General features: G+C 37.8%; 1 long non-coding RNA gene across 1 annotated transcript in view; it reads right to left on the reverse strand.

Annotated features, from left to right (window-relative positions):
- Positions 1 to 20,091, reverse strand: part of LOC139039855 (uncharacterized) — a 47,752-nt gene that overhangs the window by 7,611 nt on the left and 20,050 nt on the right. The window contains exon 4 of the long non-coding RNA XR_011493061.1: positions 6,427 to 6,530. This is a non-coding gene — a long non-coding RNA (uncharacterized lncRNA). The remainder of the gene's footprint in view (positions 1 to 6,426; positions 6,531 to 20,091) is intronic.

Genomic DNA, 20,091 nt, shown 5'->3' on the forward strand with positions numbered 1-20,091 from the left:
TCCCAGTCTCTAGTTAGGGCAATTAATAGAAGAATTTAAGAAGTGGAGGGACCTAAAAAATTTAGCCCACACTTTGATGTTACAGATTACAAAATAGAGTTGCACAGAGGCAACTCATTCCAGGTTCATATATCTAGGTAACATAGAGCGAAGAATAGAAGCCAGTCCATTACTTTTCCCATTCTAAAGCATATTTGAATAGAATTTTAATTTCTGGTTTCATAATTCAGATCTTTCAAGGGAAATCATAAAACCTCAATTCTATCCAAGGAATTTGTAACAAGATTAATTATACTAAATCAATATGATGTCAAAACTCCTCAAATGTTAGAGGACTTCAGCATTGTATCAAATCAGAGAATTTGGAAAGTTCTCAAATATCAAACTAAAAAATTTCCAGTTTCCAGGACATTTTACTTATATTCTCCCAGATCATTCTTATTTATCATCCAAGGAGTCACAGAACGGGTTGAAAATTTATCCAACACATGAAAGTCTGTCAAACATTGGATACAAGCAATTTTTTTCTAAAAAACTTCCATCTCTTCCACGATAACCATTTGCATTTTTATTTGTTCCCAGACTATTACTTTTATTTGATTCAGCTTTATCGAGGTATAATATGCATTCGGTAAAATGCATACATTTTAGTGTACAGTTGAATGAGTTTTGATAAATGTCTGCATTCATGAAACTACCATCAGAATCAAGATATAGAATATACGCAACACCCAAGAAAGTTTCTTTGTTCCTGATCTCAGTCAATCTCCCCACTCTGGACCCAAGTAACCATTTATCTGTTTTCTGTCCAAGCTATAAAGATTAAATTTGCTTTCTATAGACCTTCGTATATAAGAAATTATAAAGCAAGTACTCTTTTATGTCTGGTTCTTTCATTCAGCCTAACAGTTTTGAGATTCATCGTTGTTCTGTGTATCAGTGGTTTGCTCCTGTTTATTTCTGATTTGTATTCCATAGTACAGATGTTCCACAATATTTATCTTCCCACTAGCTATTGGATATTTGGGTTGTTTCTAGTTTTCTGATTATTATGAAAAAACGCTGCTGTGAAAATTCATGTAAAAGTCATTGAGTGGTAATATGCTTTTTGTTTCTCTTAGGTAAATATCTAGAAATACCTTTGCTGGTCATATGATTAAGTGTATGTTTAACTTTATAAGACACTACTAAAGTGTCTTCCAAAGTGACTGTGTGACTTTACATTTCCACCAGAAATATATGAGAGCTCCAGTTACTTCAAAATCTTGGCATCACTTAGCATTATAATATTTTTAGTTTTAGCTATTCTAATGTTTGGTAGGGACATCTCATTTCAGCAAGGGTTTTAATTTGCATTTATCTGATGACTAACAACGTAGAACCTCTTTTCACGTGCCTAGTAACCATTCAGATATCTTTTGTGACGTATCTGGCCAAATCTTTCGCCCATTTAAAAACATTTGGATTTGCCATTTATAACTGAGTTGTAAGTAGTGTTTACGTGTTCTAGATGTCGCTTCTTTGTTAGCTATATGTATTGTCAATATTTTCTCCCAGCCTGTGGCTTGGCTTTTCGTTTTCTTAAGGATGGTTATGAAGCCCCATGTGCTATAGATTGAAAGTTTATGTTCCCTCCAAGTTCATATGTTGAAATTGCAATCCCTAAAGTGATACTATTAAGAGGTGGGGACTTGAGGAGGTGATTGAGGCTCCCTGGAGGGCAATCTTTTATAAGAGATTAGTACCCTTATAAAAGAGGCCCAAAAAACTCTCTTGCCCCTTCCACGATGTGAGGACACCTTAAGATGATGTGATCTATGAGAAAATGGGTTCCTATTTGACAACAATCTGTCAGTGCCATGGTCTTAAACTTCCCAGACTCCAGAACTGTGAGAAATAAATGTTTACTGTTTGTTATGATATTTTTGTTACAGCAGCCAAGATGAAGTAAGACACCATGCTCTTGTTTTAAGTACTATAACCTTCCTCTCACTGATCAGTATCCTGTTTAAAGATATCATTTGGTTATTGAGCCTTTCAAAATGTGACTCTCATAAATGACCACAGTCCTAGTAGGTATTCCTTCTTTTTTAAAAAATCATAAGCATATTATTTAATTACAGAAATATGGATGTAAAACTCAAGAACAGGGACTGCTTAATGGGTATTGGGTTTTCGTTGGGAGTGGAGAAAATGTTTTGGAACTAGATAGCAGTTATGGATGTACAACAGAGTGAATCAACTAAATATAACACTGAATTGTACAATTTAAAATGGCTAATTTTATGTTATGTGAATTTTACCTTAATTTAAAAAAAAAAGAAAAGAAATAGGGGAAGAGAGGAGTGTACCTCATTCAATCTCTGAAAGAAAAGTGAGATTGCTTATGGAACAGTTCCTGGAGAGTGGGGAAAAAAAGACCCACACTTAGATATATATGTTCTAAGTAGAACTTTAGAACTCCGTAAATAAAGAGAACAGTCTAAAAGTTTCCAGAGTGAAAAATAGAGAACTTACAAAGCAACAAGAAAGATTGATAAGAGACTCCTCATTTAAAAAACTGATTCGAGAAAACATTTAAGCAATATCTGCAAAATGCTGAGGAAAAAAGATTATGAGACTTGAATTTTATGCCCAAACCAACTATCATTCATGTGAATGGCAAAATAAAGACAGATGTAGATACGCCTGGCCTTAGGACATTTATCACTCCAAATTCTATCTGAAAGGTTTATTAAAGTTATATTTCAACCAACTTTTTTAAAAACTTAGAAGCTGTATTTTATCAAAAGCATTGATAAGCAAAAAGATGGTAAAACTTTTTGTTAAGAATAAGTAGTCCTGGGGCTGGCCCCGTGGCCGAGTGGTTAAGTTCGCGCGCTCCGCTGCAGGCGGCCCAGTGTTTCGTCGGTTCGAATCCTGGGCGCGGACATGGCACTGCTCGTCAGACCACGCTGAGGCAGCGTCCCACATGCCACAACTAGAGGAACCCACAACGAAGAATACACAACTATGTACCAGGGGGCTTTGGGGAGAAAAAGGAAAAAATAAAAATCTTTAAAAAAAAAAAAAATTTCTAAAAAAAAAAAAAGAATAAGTAGTCCTCTGGTTTCAGCTCCAACAGGTACAGCTAAGTGAGCATTCCTGCTCTTATAACAAGAAAAAGCTGGACAAACTCAAAATCAACAAATTTTCTTGGACTCATCAGAGAACTGGGGTCACATGGCAAACCATAACATCCAAATCTGGAGAGATGGTGTGTCCAGAGACAGCTGAGATCCACTGACCTGAAGCAGAAACTGCTGGAGCCATAAACTGGAATACTTAATGGTAATTTTGACACACTGTTGGAGGCTGGCTGTGGACTAGCATGAGAGTGAAGCCTTCTCCATACCGAAGGCCTACTCTCCAGAAGACAGGTCTTTGCCAGAGAGCAATTCTGAAAGCTTATCCCAGCTGAGAGTAGGGAATTCTTTCCCACTTTAGCCCCCTCCAGCCTTCTTGTCTTACTAAGTGAGAAAAACATAGTCAACAGGGGTCAGGCTTCAAGGAAATAAACTGTAAATGAGGCAGCCAGGGAAAGGAGTAGGAGACAGGAGAGGGAAAGCAATGCTACTAGAGAAACACTTGTGAAGGTCACTGCCCTAAGACACAGACCCACTAAAAGACCAACATCTATTTGTAAGATTATAGAAAATTCCTCCTCCTCCTCCCACACATTATCACCACACCAGCAGGGCTCCAGCACAATAGTAGATTACAGCTGAAAGAGCCGCAAGACTCAGACTCTCCCCAGGGAGGAGTGCATAGGAAAACTCCGAGTCAAGAGGGGATGTAACAGCAAGGACACTAGAGGACTATGGAGCCTCTGATGCCTATAGTTACAATAAATATGAAATATACCACAACTCCCAGCAAAATTAACATAAGTCCTCACACTAAAGGCCTATTTACCTCTGTTCCTATCACCCAATAGAGGATGTCTGGTTTTCAACAGAAAATTACAAGGCATACCAAAGGCAAGAAAATAGCAGTCTGAAGAGAGATAAAGCAATCATCAGAAACAGACTCAGGTATGACATAGATATTGAATTATCACACAGAAAATTTTAAATAACTGTAATATGGTAAAGGCTCTAATGAAATAAGTGGACAGTGTGCAAGAAGAGGTAGGCATCATAAGCAGAGAGTGAGGTACTCTAAGAAAGAACCAAATGGAAAGGCTGGAAATCAAAAACAATGGAACAGAAGTGAAGAATGGCTTTGACGGGCTCATTGGTAGATTGGACATGGCTAATGAAGGGATTGGTCAACTTGAAAGCAGGTTAATAGAAATTTCTCAAACTGAAATACGAAGAGACAAGAATGAACAAAACAGACCAGAAAATCCAAAACTGTGAGACAATAAATAGCAAAATGTGTAACATAATTACATAATTGGAATACTAGAAGGATAAGAAAAAGAGAATGAAGCAGAAGAGGTATTTGAAGTAATAATGCTCAAGTGCTTTCCAAAATTAGTGACACCAAATCAGAGATCCAGGAAGCTTAGAAAATACCAAGCAGGACAGACATCAAAAAACCCCACAAGTGGGCATAAAATATTCAAACTGCAGGACACCAAAGACAAAGAGAAAATATTGGAAGAACAAATAAAATCATAATCTTGAAAATGCTCAGATCAAATCAATGTGGTAGTAGTATTTGGTGAATGGATGAAAGTAGGTAAAATTTTTCTTTAAGGGGGTAGGCGATATATACAGATTAACTCTAGATGGTAATAAATTTCATATACTGTATATATAAATACTGTAAAACTGTAAGAATATAAACTTGGGAGTTTGAAATGGAACATATAACTTCCAAATCACTAGAAGAAAAAAATAGATAAAAGACAAAACCTTATCAACAAACTGTTACGTCTATACTAAAGAATTTGTGGTCATTAAAAAGAACAAAATAGATGTATATTCACTGAAACCAAAATATCTTATCCCATATTGTCCAATAAAAAACTGTGTGTGTGTATATATATATATATATGTATGTATATACATACACACAAAAAAAGCTGAGACGTATATATCTCGAAGAAGAGAAAGGGACTTGAATTAGGGAAGAGAGAAGGAAGTTTTTTTTCTTGCTGTGTTGTTTAACCTATATATACAAATGTATATGTATATTCATTTACAGCTTATGTAATTTGAAAATGATTTTTAAAACCTATAAGCCTCTCTGAATACATTATGTCTTAATATTGAAGAAAGAAGGATGGATTTGAATTTCTCATTCTTCTTTGCAAATGGAATGGCAAAATTAAGACAGAGAAATATGTAAAAATAAAAATTATTTCTCTCCACAAAACCTTCAAATGTCATGTTAGGAGATAGAGCTTCAAAGGGAAAAAATTTGTTCCTGGAACACAATTTTTTATTTAAACACAGTTTTCATTTTGAAGAGAAAACAAATGGGTGCAATATGACCCCTCTGGCCTTATGCCCGCTCATGTACCACAAGTGCCGTAGGAAACCATGAAAGGAACCACATCAAGGCAAATGAGACCACTGAGAACTTCAAGGAAATCATGTCAGCCATGCATGATTTATCCGTGGACCTTTGTTAGAAAAAGCAAGCTGAGTGACCCAGAGCTAATGGGAAAAGTCGTCAAGTTAGAAGTCATCTTTTGAAATGACATGAAGGAACAGCAATCTAAAAAGTCTGGAAATGCCATCAATTTCCTAGACTTGGGACTTTCTTTTAGGGCATAAAAAAAAAGCATAATGCTGTTCAGTGTACTTAAAGGCATTATTATCCTCGGAAGCTGGACAACCTTTTATTCTCTCCGTTCAACCTAAGAAAGAAGTTTTTAATTAGTTTGTTTTTATTTTTACACATTAACACATAATAAATACACAATCTTTTGCGCATTTAAAATATTTCTGGAACTTCACATATATCATTTATAATCTGTAAGTCAGTGTTGTGCAGTGCGTGAAGACACTGGGCTGTAAAGCCACACCGCCTAGGCTGGCACCCCAGCTGTACCACTTCCTGCCAATGTGACATTTGTCAACTTGAGACAAGCTGTCTTGGTTACCTCAACTTGAGAACGATAAACTAGTACACATTTCACCAACTTGCTGTGATGATTCAATGAGATACAATAAGCAAATTTTTCACAATCCTCCCTGGTGCAAATGAACACCAACAAAGAATAGCTATTAAAATCCTTATATCAACCCATGAAGTAGAACCATAGGCCATGCATAAGGATGCTGAAACCTTGAGAGGGAAAGTAACTGGCCTAAGATTTGACAAATGGTGGATGGAAATGGTGGAGACAGAATACAAATCCCGTAGAGTCTGACTACAAAACCTTTGCTCGAAGCACTCGTTAAAATAGATCATTTTGTAACCTTTTCGTACCACAGTCTTTTGCCTTTACTCTTGGATGTAAACTCCAGGAAGCCAGGAACAACTGTATCTTCTACTTCTTGTAGGTTTTCTTGTATGGCCCCCAGTTCAGTGCCCTGGAAATACATGACAAAATTGCTGAAAGAGAGGAAATCGACATTTATAAAGCATTTAAGAAATGTCTGCCAAGAACAAGGGCCAGATACTGAAATAAATTATATTTATATTTAATCTTTACAACACTCTCAAGAGGCAGGTGTCAAAATCTCTGTTTTACACATGTTGCCTAGAGGATGAATTTTTCTTTCTTCAGACTATACGTTCTCCTTGTGGAAGGCCCACAGTCATTGAGAGCAGGATTTTAAAACTGCTACTTACTGAAGCATGTGATTTTGAGTTATTAAACTTCTCTGAGTTTCATCTGTAAAATGCAAATAATGAATACAGCTTATATCGATGGATAAAGCCCCCTACTAGAATCATAGTAAGTAGACAGTAAATGTTAGTTACTATTATTATTGTTGTTGTTAGCACTATTAACATGAGTTTCAATAGCATCAGATGAGTGAAAAGACCTTAACTAAATTTTAGCCTGACTGCCAGTGTTTCCTTAAACTGAGAAATATCCTCTCTAAAATGGAAAGGTTTTGGAGGTTAATTATACAGGTAATTGCATCAGTTTAAACAACTCCACTGGACAGTACTTGTCCAAAATAATCATTGGTTCAGTAAAACAGTTGGTCGAAGTTTTAAATAAAACTGTAAAAATATTACTTCCTGACAGGAGTGTGGCCTGAAGTTTATAGGAATAGACAGCACGTGATGTGCTGATAGAAACCTGTGTGCGACAAGCATTTCTTCTCAAGCTAAAGGATCTGAGACCTCAAAAAGGACTATACAGCCAAACCTATGGAGATTTGATCATTTAGTGATTGCACTTCAGAAGTTCAAAATCGCTTGGGGAGGAAGAACTTCACACATACTAATTTTATCTCATTCTACTTTTAGAAACTATGATAAACTACTATTTTTTTTTTTCCTGAGGAAGATCCACCCTGAGCTAACATCTGTTGCCAATTGTCCTCTTTGTGCTGGAGGAGGATTCGCCCTGAGCTAACATCTGTGCCAATCTTCCTCTATTTTGTGTGTGGGTCACTGCCACAGCATGGCCCCCAAAGAGTGGTGTAGGTCTGCGCCCAGGAACCAAACCCCAGGCTGCCAAAGCAGAGCTCACCAAACTTAACCAGTAGGCCACAGGGTCAGCCCCTGATAAACTACCTTTTATCCAGAATTATCAGTAAGTGGAGAGTGCTAGTTATAATCAAATAATATTTATCAAATGTCCTAAATTAATTAAAAGCTAGAATATTCATATCAAACATTTTACTGTAAATAGTATACATAACCTGAAACTTTCAGTGAATAAAATGTTTTCTTTGATTGTTTTGAAACCACTTTAGAATCTTAGAGTGTCCTAGTATTATCATTATGAACCTTAATTGTTATGATAACATAAATTTCAGCACAAAGTAAGGAAGAGTTTTTCAGAGAGAGAGCAATTGCAAGCTGGAATGGGCCATGCTGGAATTCTGTGGGTCCCTTTGCAGGGAGATTCAAACAAAGGCTGCAGGATTGCTAGCCTAGAAGTTTGCAAAAAAGATGTTCACATAGGATGAAGAGTCCAGAATTGATGTTGCCCAAAGCTGATTATATTTTTGTCCTAGGGCTGCCGTGACAAAGTGGCACAGACTGGGTGGCTTAAGCAACAGAAACTTATTTTCTCCAGTCCAAGATCAAGGTAATGTCAGGGTTGATTTTTTCTGAGACCTCACTCTTTGGTTTGTAGATGGTCATCTACTCCCTGTGCCTTCACACGGTCTTCCCTCTGTATGTGTCTGTGTCTCAATCTGCTCTTTTCATAAGGACAGCAGTCATATTGGATTAGGGCCCACCGTAATGATCTCATTTAACCTTAAATACTTCTTTAAAGACCCTATCTCCAAATAGTCACATTATGAGCTATGGGGGGTTAGGACTTCCACACATGAATGGGGCTGGTGGGCACAATTCCGTCTCTAATGCTGGTTTTGCAGGAGAATCACTTGGGGTCCTGGTTAAAGATTCAGAATTTCTCGGCTCCACTATTGAAGATTGATTCATTAGGTCAAGGGGGTTGCATTTGTGACAATTGTCTAATAGTTAGGACGTGTTCTTTCGCAAGTGGCATAAGATCTACCTCAAGCTGGCTCAGTCAAAATAGAGACTTTGTTGCTCACGCTACTGAACATTTCAAGAACACGGTTTTAGGAGGACCTTGGTCAAGAGCCTAAATGATACTATAACATTATACTATAGTATACATGATACTTTAACAGCCCAGATTCTCTTTTTACATTACTTCCATCTGCTTTCTCAGAGTTGCCTCATTTCTCTGTTTCCTTGTGGTTGCAAGATAGCTTGACACAGCCCCTATGTCTTCTGAGGTTCATTTTCAGTGGAGTTGGGGGTAAATCTGGTTAACCTTTTACCTGTGAAGTGGCAAAAAGAATGTTAAGTGGATCCTAAGTGGCAAAATAAAGAAGGCATAAAAACAGGTGAATTTCTGTGCTTTTGGGTAAGGTTGTCAGGTGACCTAATACAAGACACAGAGCGTATGATTTTACAAGGTATAATTCAAAGTTTACTTTAGCAATAGAGTGATAATACTGAGAGTGTTTAGTTAGTGCTTTCTCTGGTAGCCTCTAGGCTGAGTGCTTCTCAGGTATCTTTATGTGCACATTAGGTGCAATTATTATCACCATTGTACCGACATGGAAAGTAAGTCTCCCAGAGGCTATCACTTGCCCAAGATTGCAGAGCTAGCAAAGGAGGCAAAGCTGGGATTTACATCTCAGCACTTTGGTTTTAAAGTTCCTACTTCTAAATGTCTTTTTTTGCTGCCTCATTAACATATAACTATCAGAGTTAGCTCTCTCTCTTTTTTAAAAAAACGTTACTTTTAAAAAGTTAATTAGGGCCAGCCCTGTGGCCTAGTGGTTAAGTTCAGTACACTCTGCTTTGGCAGTCCAGGTTCATTTACCAGGTGCAAATTTACACCACTTGGCAGCAGCCGTGCTGTGGCAGCAACCCACACACAAAATAGAGGAAGGTTGGCACAGATGTTAGCTCAGGACAAATCCTCCTTAAGCAAAAAGAAGAAGATTGGCAACAGATGTTAGCTCAGGGTGAATCTTCTTCAGCAAAAAAGAAAGAAGAAAGAAAAAAAGAATAATTAAATTAAAATTAATTAACTGAATTTCTTTTCCTTGTAATTTTTTTCCTTAAGTTTTATTGAGATATAATTGGCATACAACACTGTACAATTCTAATAACTTGACTCACATATGTTGCAAAATGATTACCACAATCAGTTTAGTTACCATCCGTCAGCTCATATAGATACAAAAAAATGTTTTTTTCCTTATGATGAATACTTTTAGGATCAGTTCTCTTAGCAACTTTCAAATATACCATAAAGCCATGTCAACTATAGTCATCACGTTGTATAGTACATCCCAGAGTTAGTGTCTTTAGCAGCGCTGAACTCCTTCAATTTCAATAGTTTGATAGGACAGTAATGTCGAGGATGAAAGGAAAACACTGTTCTTTATTATAATTATCTACCTGAACTGGAAAGACCGCTTGACCGACTTTATTTTGCAAAGTCGTCTTCCAGACTCAAGTATACAATGGTCACTATATCTCACAGCACCGACCACAGGAGTCTTCACAAAGTGACGACTTATTCATTCAATCCAACGTGGGCAAAAGGAAAAAAAGAGTCCAAAAATGCTTCTTTATCCCCTACTGAAGCTATGCATCCTACCTGATGACTAGGTCACCTGACAACCTTACCAACTAGCAGACTGTGAAGCCTAAGAAACAGTGTTACAAAGCCAGTGTGTGTTGTCCTTACTCAGCTAAGTACATTTGTTTAACTACCAAAGGGCAGCAAAGGTGTCTGGTAGGTCTTTCCCTGGAATTCGAGCTGGATGCCTTTCTCCTATTGCTGAGAAAATGCATATAAATGCCTGAGCCAGTTTAGTGGTCTTTACCCAAAATAGCTTGGCCTTTTGACTCACCCAGGCTGCCAGTAAATTCTGTTGTTTTTTTTTTTCCCTCTCCACAGATATGCTAAATCTAGTAACATCACGTCAGTGCATTCCGAATTGGATGCAACACTGAATTTGCTTTAGTTTGGGAATCCTTGTTATCAGTTCATATGTTGTATCAGAGAACATTGGAACGAGAAGAATCTGGCAGATATTCGATATGCAGCCCAGCCTCATAGATCTATAGATAAGGAAACAGAAGCCCAGACAGGTTAAATGACCCATACAAGGCCACACTGCTGGTAAGTGGCAGACCCAAAATAACTCTGGGCTACTGATGCGTGAGGCAGTCTATTTTCTGCCAGAGTCTCAGCAGGAGGTTTCATGGGTGGGATATGTCAGGTCCCCTCAAAAGTAGTTTGGATGAGTGATGGCAAGGTATGAGTCCCGGCTGCCACTGTATTTACAGAATTTTCATTTTGCCATGTGCTGCTTTAGCAAAAAGGAGTGTTTGGGAATCAAATGATGCAAAACTTTGGAAAGCAAATGGATATTTTAATGCTCAAACTTGGCCGTGGGTGGCTTTCTTAACAAGGAAGAAGACAATTCCCATCAGCAAGTTGCTCTGAGATCTTTCACAGCACCTGAGGCGTTCCTGTGGCTTTTCGGAGGGCTCGCACCTCCCTGGTGGACCGAGTCCACTGCTTTGTGCAAGGAAATGAGACTAGCAGCCTCCCATCACCTGCAATCAAAACCTCTGTGTTTCTCTCCATACATATTCATTTTGATACAGATCTTCCTTTTCCTCTCTTGGGTCTTCCTATCATCTGCTTGGATTTCAGGATACATTTTTTGTTGTGTTTTGTTACTAACCGAGAAAGATATGAATTATTTCTATTTTAATTCAATTTGATAGACCTGTCTATTATGTGAAGGTAGAATCTGCAGTTAAAAAATAAAACTTGGTCACACCAAAGAAGACAAGTATGCCTTTGCTGAGTAGATATTAAATGTCTCTTTAAACAAACATCCTTAATATAACTAAAATCTGTATAATAAACATTCCAATTTTTTTTTAAAGTAATTCGGGGATGGATCATGGAGCAGCATTTATTGTGCGTGCACATTTTGCAGGTGAGGAAACTGAGCCTCAGAAAATAAGGAACGTGGGCAAGTCTGCAAAGCTAGGAAATAATACACAAGGCTCACCAGATCTTTCTATTTTGCTTGACAATCAGCCTCTGCTGACTTGACTGTCAAATGCTTGACTTCAGGAATAGGAAAATAAAAATCTGGTGCAAGTTGTCTTCAAATTCATTGTGTCCCTTTGCTCTTTCTAAAGCCTTGGGAGGAAACTAGATGTCATTGTCCCCATTTTAAGAATGGCTGTCTGAACTTCAGAGAACTTAGTTGACTTACCCAAAGTTGCCCACCCAAAAGTAACTGATGGGGGACTCAAAGCAAGGTCTTATAAGTCTAGGGTGAAGAGGATTTGGTATGTGGGGGTCAAGAGACCCAGGTGCAAGTTCTAGCTATTCATTCTATTTATTTGAAGTGCCTCCTAGACAGTACTTAAATCTGTGATTCAGTTTCTAGCCATCTGCTAAATGAGCATAAAAATAACACCCTGTTGCCAACTTGTTTACTCAATGAAACAATAAATCTAAAATGCCCTTTAAGACTAAAAAGTAATTTATAAACATTATAAGCAAAACAATTATTAAAAGTAATAACTTTTAAAACTCAAGAGTTCTTACTTTAAAACAAGTAAAAAAAGTTATTAGGCCTATGATGTGAATGTGGAAATTCTCTTTTGCTAATAAAGATTGTTGACTTTTTTACCAACTTGATCCTCATAGAAGGATATCCATTTAAGTATTTTGGCCATTTTCTCTTCTAATTTGATAACTTGTAAGAGAATAGAAACACTCAGCTTCTTCCTTCCAGGATATCAGTATAAGTTGTACTGATGGAAATGCGCCTTAAGCAGGTTTCTAGATTCTGATTATTAATGTAGTTTATTTTCTAGTCTTTTTTTCTTCTGTTCTTTCTAACAATTTAGGGCCTATCTAAGAGAGGAAAAATATTATGTAGATGAGTAAAAGATGACATTTTTGAAAGAATAAAAGAGGCAGATTTTTAAAGGAGTCTCTGCATTTGATACATGAGATTATGCTCATTTATCAGCAAAAATCCCCTTGAGGAAATCAAAGCAATACCTCTCTAAGAGGCAATTGCATCTTCAAACCAAACATAATCAAATTATGTATTAAGCACTTGCTTTTAAAATGATTTTTTAACTGGGTTAATACCTTCCATACAGTTTTCCTGCATTGAAATTTGCAATTAATTTTAAAAGACAAGGTGAATGCATTTGAAACAATTAAAGAACAAAATGGAGTACATTTTTTATTTTAATTACTCTCCACTGCATTTCATAATGAAATGCCTCGATGGAATTGGTCTTCCTTCTTCCTGCGAGGTGATATCTTTAACCAAAATGACCTAGGAGCTATTGAGGGTCTGCAGGAGGAACAAATACTTATTAAGCACCAATACTGTGTGAGGCACTTTTAATCCTCTTGATGACTCTGCGAATTAGACTTCAGTGTCCTTGTTTTTAGATGAGAAAATGGATTTAAAGTATTTATGCTTCAAATGACATAGCGAGGTGGTGATGACCTAGCTCTGAGTGATTCTGAGAAGTTCTTTATTCACTGCCTTATAGAGAAATCTCTTTGTAGAGTGCTCTTTTGCCATAGTCCTTTCTCCTTTGTTGGTCATGCTTTACAACTGGTGAGTGTTTGGGCATCTTATGCCCTATGGAAACTGTCGAGTGTTAATGGACCAGGTTTCACGGTATGTAAAGTTATATACAGTAGACTAAAGAGCAGATAAGTGAGCTTCTCTGTCAAAGGGTGTTAACAAAACCTTTTAGAGGGCAGTAAAATAGAGGTATTGGTGTTAACAAGTGAAAAACAACCTGTTTGGTTTCATATAAAAAAATTAGTTCATCATAAACTCTACTGAGGCAACAGCACTAAGGACTAACAGTGTTTAGTAGATCAGCAATCAAGAGCTGCATTCCAGGTGTGAGTTTACCAATTACAGGCCATGTGACTTTGGACAAGTCAATTAACATATTTTCACCTATAAAATAAAAATTACCGTCTTCCTGCAACCTCACAAGGTTGACTTAAAGACATTGTATATGAAAAGTGTTTACATCCCTACAAAACAGTATCAATTTAGAAGGAATATGTTAAGTTTGCCTTTGACCTATGACATGTTCCCCAAAGGGGGTAAATATTTCAATTATTCCCAATATGGATAGACTTAACCTCTATGTATGTATTTAATAACTAACACCTACTTTAAGCTTCTATTCATTTGGCTTCATTCCTATGTAAAATTAAGGGCATGGAGGGCTTTTGGACATGTGTGGTGGAGCCATGAAACCACCTCCTTGACCTAACAAAGAGCTTAATGCTTCAAGCACTGTGCTGGGAAAGCTCATGAATAGAAGTTCTTGAAATGTCCAGTGATTTTTATAATCTTGTGCATGTAATCTTGGGATGAAAATTTAAGGATTTGCTTGAATTAATTGTGTTTTCCCAAGTAATGACCCATCCTTAATATAACTAATATTTATTGTTGTGTTAGCATTTATTGAGTGTTTCCTATTTGCCAGGCACTATGCTAAGTGTTTTGGATGTTATCATTTAATTTTCATAAGAACTCCAGACATTAAGTAATGTTATCACTTGAGTCATAAATACGTTAAGTAATTTTCCCAAGGTCACACAGTAAGATATACATGAGATATATACAAGACTATCAAAATGGTTGCATTTTTGCCATTCATTTCTTTATTCATTAAGATTAATTGAAGCACTCCGTTTGAGGAAGGTGGGTGTTGGGAGGCATTTGAAGCCATAGGAATAGATAGAATCACTTCAGGAAGAGTGTAACTAGAAAATAGATAATGGCTGAGGACAGAGCCCTAGAAGTTTCCTATAGTTAGAGGTCTGATAAAGAGAAGGATCCAGGAAAGGAGATTAAGGAAGAGTGTCCCATAAGAAGAAAGGAAAAACACATAAATATGGTCTCAAAAGCTTAGCAAATGACATTAAGAGAAGTGAGTGGTCAGATTTCTTGAATCCTACTGAGATGTTGGACAAGGTGAGGCTAGAAAATTGACCATTGACTTTAGAAAGACGTGAGATGTTGGTGACCCTGATAAAAATGATTTCGGTTAATGACTTTTCAATTACCGTGAGGAAAGATAGAATGTAATGAGTATAGAGAGTTCTTTAATGGATTTTGTTGTGAAAGGGAGCAGGTATTGAAATAATAACTGGAAAGGGTTATACAGTCTTTTTTAAAGATGGGTATTAAAGCAAATCTGTGGGCAAATAGGCATGATCCCGTGCAGAGGAAGAGAATAATATTTTACTAAATATCAGTAAATAGTAAAGACAGGAATAGAGCTGGTCTCCAGAGAACTTACTTGAAAGCAGGGACTCCCATTCCATAAAAACAGGGAGAAAGGCAGAGTTTGCTGAGGCAAATGAAAGGTGCTGGTATTGGAGATGAGAAAATGAAATTGTTCTTTTCTGAATATATATATTTTTCTGGGAATTATCCTGCAATGTTTTTGGCTGAGAACGAGAGGAGAAGAAAGGTTAGTTCTCTGAAAAGGGTGGTACGGTAGAGAGTGAGGAAATAAATTTTCTGGAGAAGTGTGGTACGATTATCAGACATAGCAGAGAGTTGATTTGAGACTTGTCGTCCTAAGTTTGAAGTGAGGTCCATTAGCACACTTGTGTGCTTTTTTTCCAGCATCTCAGCAACTCAGGTGTAGGCACAGAGCAAGTCGATAGTTGAGTTGAACTAAGCTTGGGTTTCACTAGGCAAAAATGGCAGAGTAAGGAAGTCTTTTGGTGTTCTGATCATCAGTTCCAATGTGTGTGCGTGTGGGCTTCCCCACACTAACAAGCAATTCTTAGACACCAACAAAGTGTCCCAAGAATTCAACTCACTTCTGGTACCAGCTACCGGAGGTAGCATCAGATTCTACAGGTAGAGGGCTCCATCCCAAAAGACTGCCCTCCACTTCAGACACCAACTGCAAGACCAGTTTGTTACCTGTGCTTCTGAACAACTGACTGGCTACAAATTGGAGGCATCAATGACCCTTCCAATGCAGAATGCCAATCACAATTGCAGTTTGTTACCTGTACTTCTGACCAACTGGCAATAAATCAGGGGTTCCCACAACTCATTCCTTGGGTTCAATTAATTTGCTAGAACAGCTCACAAAACTCAGAAAACCAATTTATTCACTAGATTATTGATTTATCACAAAGAACATTAAAGGATATGAATCAACAGCCAGATTAAGAGATACATAGGGCAAAGTCCCTAACGAAGGAGCTTCTGTCCTTGTGGAGTTTGGGGCCCAGCACAGTGGGACTTGGAAGAGTTCTGGCTCCTCAACCCGGAAGCTCTGTGAACCCCCTCCGTTTGGGTTTTTATGGAGGCTTCATTACATGGCCAAGATTGATTAACTCACAGGCCGTTGGTGATTGATTCAACCTCTAGCCTCCCTCCCCTCCACAGAAATCCAGAGATGGTACGGACAGTTCCAACTCTTTTCATGATTTGTTCCCTCGCAACAAGCTCCAATCCTTAGGCACTTTCCAGAAGTCACCTTCACTAACATAACCCCAATTGTGGCGGAAAAGGGCTTGTTATGAATAGCGAGACACACATTTCAGCTTTATGGCTCTGAAGTGTTTTCAGAAACTGAGGACAAGAGATCAAATATTATTATAGTATTAACAAAAGATGCTCCCATTGCTCTTATTTCTCAGGAAATTTTCAAGAGTTTTAGGAGCTGTGAGACAGGAACTATGGATGATGACCAAATATATATGAGAAATGCATTTTGGTCATCTGAATGAGCAGATGTGTATGTTTCTTATAAATCACAATATTGCAGTGGGGGAGAGGGAAAGGAGAGTTAAGAGTGTTTGCAAGGGAGTGACTACGTTTCTGAACATGGGATCGCAGGAAAAGGAGCACCAAGAAGGTAGGATATGGTGATGGATATTAGAAAAAAAAAAAGTGATAGAGAAAGGCATGGAAATCTGGATGAGTTTACGGAATTGCTTAATTGGGTGTATTAAGAGTAAGTGAACTGGAATAATAGGACATTTCCAAAATAGCCCAGTTATCAGGCAGAATGGGTGTTCATATGAGCGGGTTGTTGAGATCACTTAGAGGCCAAGGTGATGAATACATGAAAATGTTGAGCTCATTAAGGATGATGGCAGGAAATGTGGTGGAGAGGAAGACACTGGGCCTGGTGGTGAAGTCAACCATGAATTCAGGGGAGTGATGGAGACCACAGCCAGTTCACATGAAATTCAAATGTGTGAATTCACATAGGACACAAGGTGTTAACAAAAGAGTGGAGGAGTAATGGTCTGGACGTCATTGTGATGGTGGGGAGAACCCTGCAAACCCTGAGCCTTAGTGAATATGGGAGAATCAAGAGCTTCCTTGTGAATGGGCTACAGGGTACAGGCATCCAAGGGTAGAATCAGATCTTACTGAAATCAGAATGCATAGGATGCATTAGGCGATGAAGTTGTGGATTTTAATAATTGAATTTGAAATTTTGGTAACATAGTAGAAAAGTTTAGAAAGGAGATGAGGAGTAGGAAATTGAAAGAAGGGAGAGAAAGCACAAACTGACGAGAGTACAGTAAAGGAAATAAAGATGAAGTCTGATGATTAGCAAATGGTGTCCTGAAGCAAGGTAGGTTAAATTTTGCCTGAATGCTAAAGCCCAATAGCGCTGTTGTAAATCGGAGAAGGGAGAAGGTCTCTCATGATTTAGCTACTGCCTTGACAGAAATCCCTGGTTCTGGCCATAGCGAAACTGTTGCATAGAGATAGTGGACTGTAGTGGTCCAAAGTAAGGGACCAAGTGCCATGTCATGACACAGCAGCAAAAGGGAAGCAGCGACTGCAGTAGGCTTATAAATGGGTGCTCAAAAAATACTTGTGAACTGAACAAGTGCTCCCTGACTGGTAGGCCTTACAAAGCTTATTGATTATTTGAATTTCTCTAACTCTAAACCTGGTTCTCTATTCCACTTTTACCAGGCACCAGGCAAAACAGTAATTCTATAAGTAGTTAAGAGTTATTTAATATTATGTTTTATGTATTTGTTTACAAATTTGAAGGAGGAAGTAAAGTTAACCACTTATAGTTTTTAAAAATGGAAACTTACAGGGCCGGCAGCAGTTAAGTACCCACGTTCTGCTTCTCGGCGGCCCGGGGTTTGCCAATTCTGATCCCGGGTGCAGACATGGCACCGCTTGGCAAAAGCCGTGCTGTGGTAGGCGTCCCACATACAAAGTAGAGGAAGCTAACACGGATGTTAGCTCAGGGCCAGTCTTCCTCATCAAAAAGAGGAGGACTGGCAATAGTTAGCTCAGGGCTAATCTTCCTCAAAAAAAAAAACGAGAGAGAAAAATATATTAAATAATTTGTTCTCAAAAGGAATTGAACAACCGTGGGTTGGGTCAGGACTCATCTGTTAAACAGATTTAACCATTACTTAATGGACTAGAATAAATAGGATCATGTAGACCAGATTTTCTGGATGATGGCATTTTATTTACAATGCTTGAATGTTCTGTTCTACTGATCGAATGCCTTGAAGACTCTATAAGTGTTTATCTGGTCAATTACCTTGCTTTACAAAGGAATCCCATTAAAAGGGTGGGTGGAATTTACCCAGGTAGACTAGAAAACAGGAATCACGTAGTATTTGGCCAAAGCTTTGTTGAAATAATTGGCCAAAACGTACTATCTGGCTAGTATAGAAAAGTGAAGCCAGAAATAGATTAATGGTTTTAGATTAGGCACAGAGAGGAGATTGAGGAACCAGCAATTTTCATGATGTTGAGAAAAAGATTCAATTAAATTAGGTCCAGGAATAATAAGCAGCTGTCGTTAGAGGGGAAATTCAAAAAAGGGAATTGGGTCAGTTCTGAGGAATTAAGTCTCATGAGGGTGGGAATCCAGGTGAGTAGCATAAATCATTGAAGACAGCTATGAACATCATTTCAAAGCCCTGGGCTCTTGAACTCATCTACACCTGGCTTTGATTTCCTACTCTGCCACTTAGTAACTGAGTAACCTTGGACAAGTCAGGGTAAGAAAGTTCTTTACATAATCATGTTTGATTTAATTTTCTCTTCATTGACTTAGTTCCAACTGAATTTGTACTTTGCAAAGAGAAATATTCTGGCTGAATATCATAACTAGTTTTAGGAACTGAAATGTATAGGTAAATATTTGGGAAGAACTCTTTGTGTGACCAATTATAATAGAGAGAAGTCTAAGTCTTTACCAGATGATATTTTTCAACTGCTTTTTGTAAATCTTCTAAGTCAGATGACTTTAAGATCATGCTTAACAAGAAAGCTGTATTTCAATGTGACTTGAAGATTCAATGTCAGGAACCGTATAAATGGAGATTGTGTGCAGAATAAATTACACTCTGTATCAGGTTCTAGTTCACTGTTTTTTAAGTCTCCTCTGAAATACTTGGTTGGGCCCTGAATGGTACAACTGTTTTCAGAAACAACTTCTTTTTGATACAGTCTTAACAGGTGAATACTTTCTGATGTCATCATCACAAAATGATTTCAGCATAAGCAGAATTAATCCGTGATTGGCATCACTGAGCATAGGATGAATTAACTGGATGCGCATTTTATAGAAGGATGCTTGGAAAGCAGTGTGGGATGATTTAGAGAGATCTGGAAATTTTATCATCTCTCTTCTTATTTGATCTTGGTTGTGCCACTTAACCCATATCCTTATCCCTAAAATTAGGATAATAATCCAAGCAAGTTGCCCAGGTTCTCTATACTCTTTTCACATCTCAACACACATAGAAAATTGTAGTATTCACCTAGCTCACTGAAACAAATGGATGAGGCCAGAGGAAACTAGCTAGGGGTTCTCAACTATGCTAAGCTGGCTAGCCTCCCTGAGGAGATCAATATATCAGCATATTTATAATGAGGATGACCATACGATTTATCATGCAGATATGGACACTTCTGAGAGTGAAATTTGGCATGATAATAATAATACTGGGATTGGCATATAAGGCACAAACTGGAATTTTACTAGGCAAACCGGGACATGTGTCTAACCTAACTATAACCCATCCTCATCAAGTGGCATAGTTTTTGGGATGCTCTAGACTCAAACAATACCTGATATATTAAGCACTCAAAAGTGGTTAGCTGTTGTTGTTATTTACAGGAAATCTAAGTGCGGAGAACTGTTTTGACCCCTAGGGAAATAGTTTCCTCCAAATGAGGCACTAGTTCAGCAGTGATGTCCACCATCTATTCTAGCTACTCCAACTATAGGATTAAGGAAAAAACCCCAACAACTATGACCCCATGAATCCTAAGTCACCTTCGCTAGTGTCATGGGCTTATATTGCTTCAATTTCAATCTTCCCCCTTTTCTCTTAGAGCTTCCCAG

This window comes from Equus asinus, chromosome 12 (assembly GCF_041296235.1).
Source record: "Equus asinus isolate D_3611 breed Donkey chromosome 12, EquAss-T2T_v2, whole genome shotgun sequence".
NCBI classification, from domain to species: Eukaryota; Metazoa; Chordata; class Mammalia; order Perissodactyla; family Equidae; genus Equus; species Equus asinus.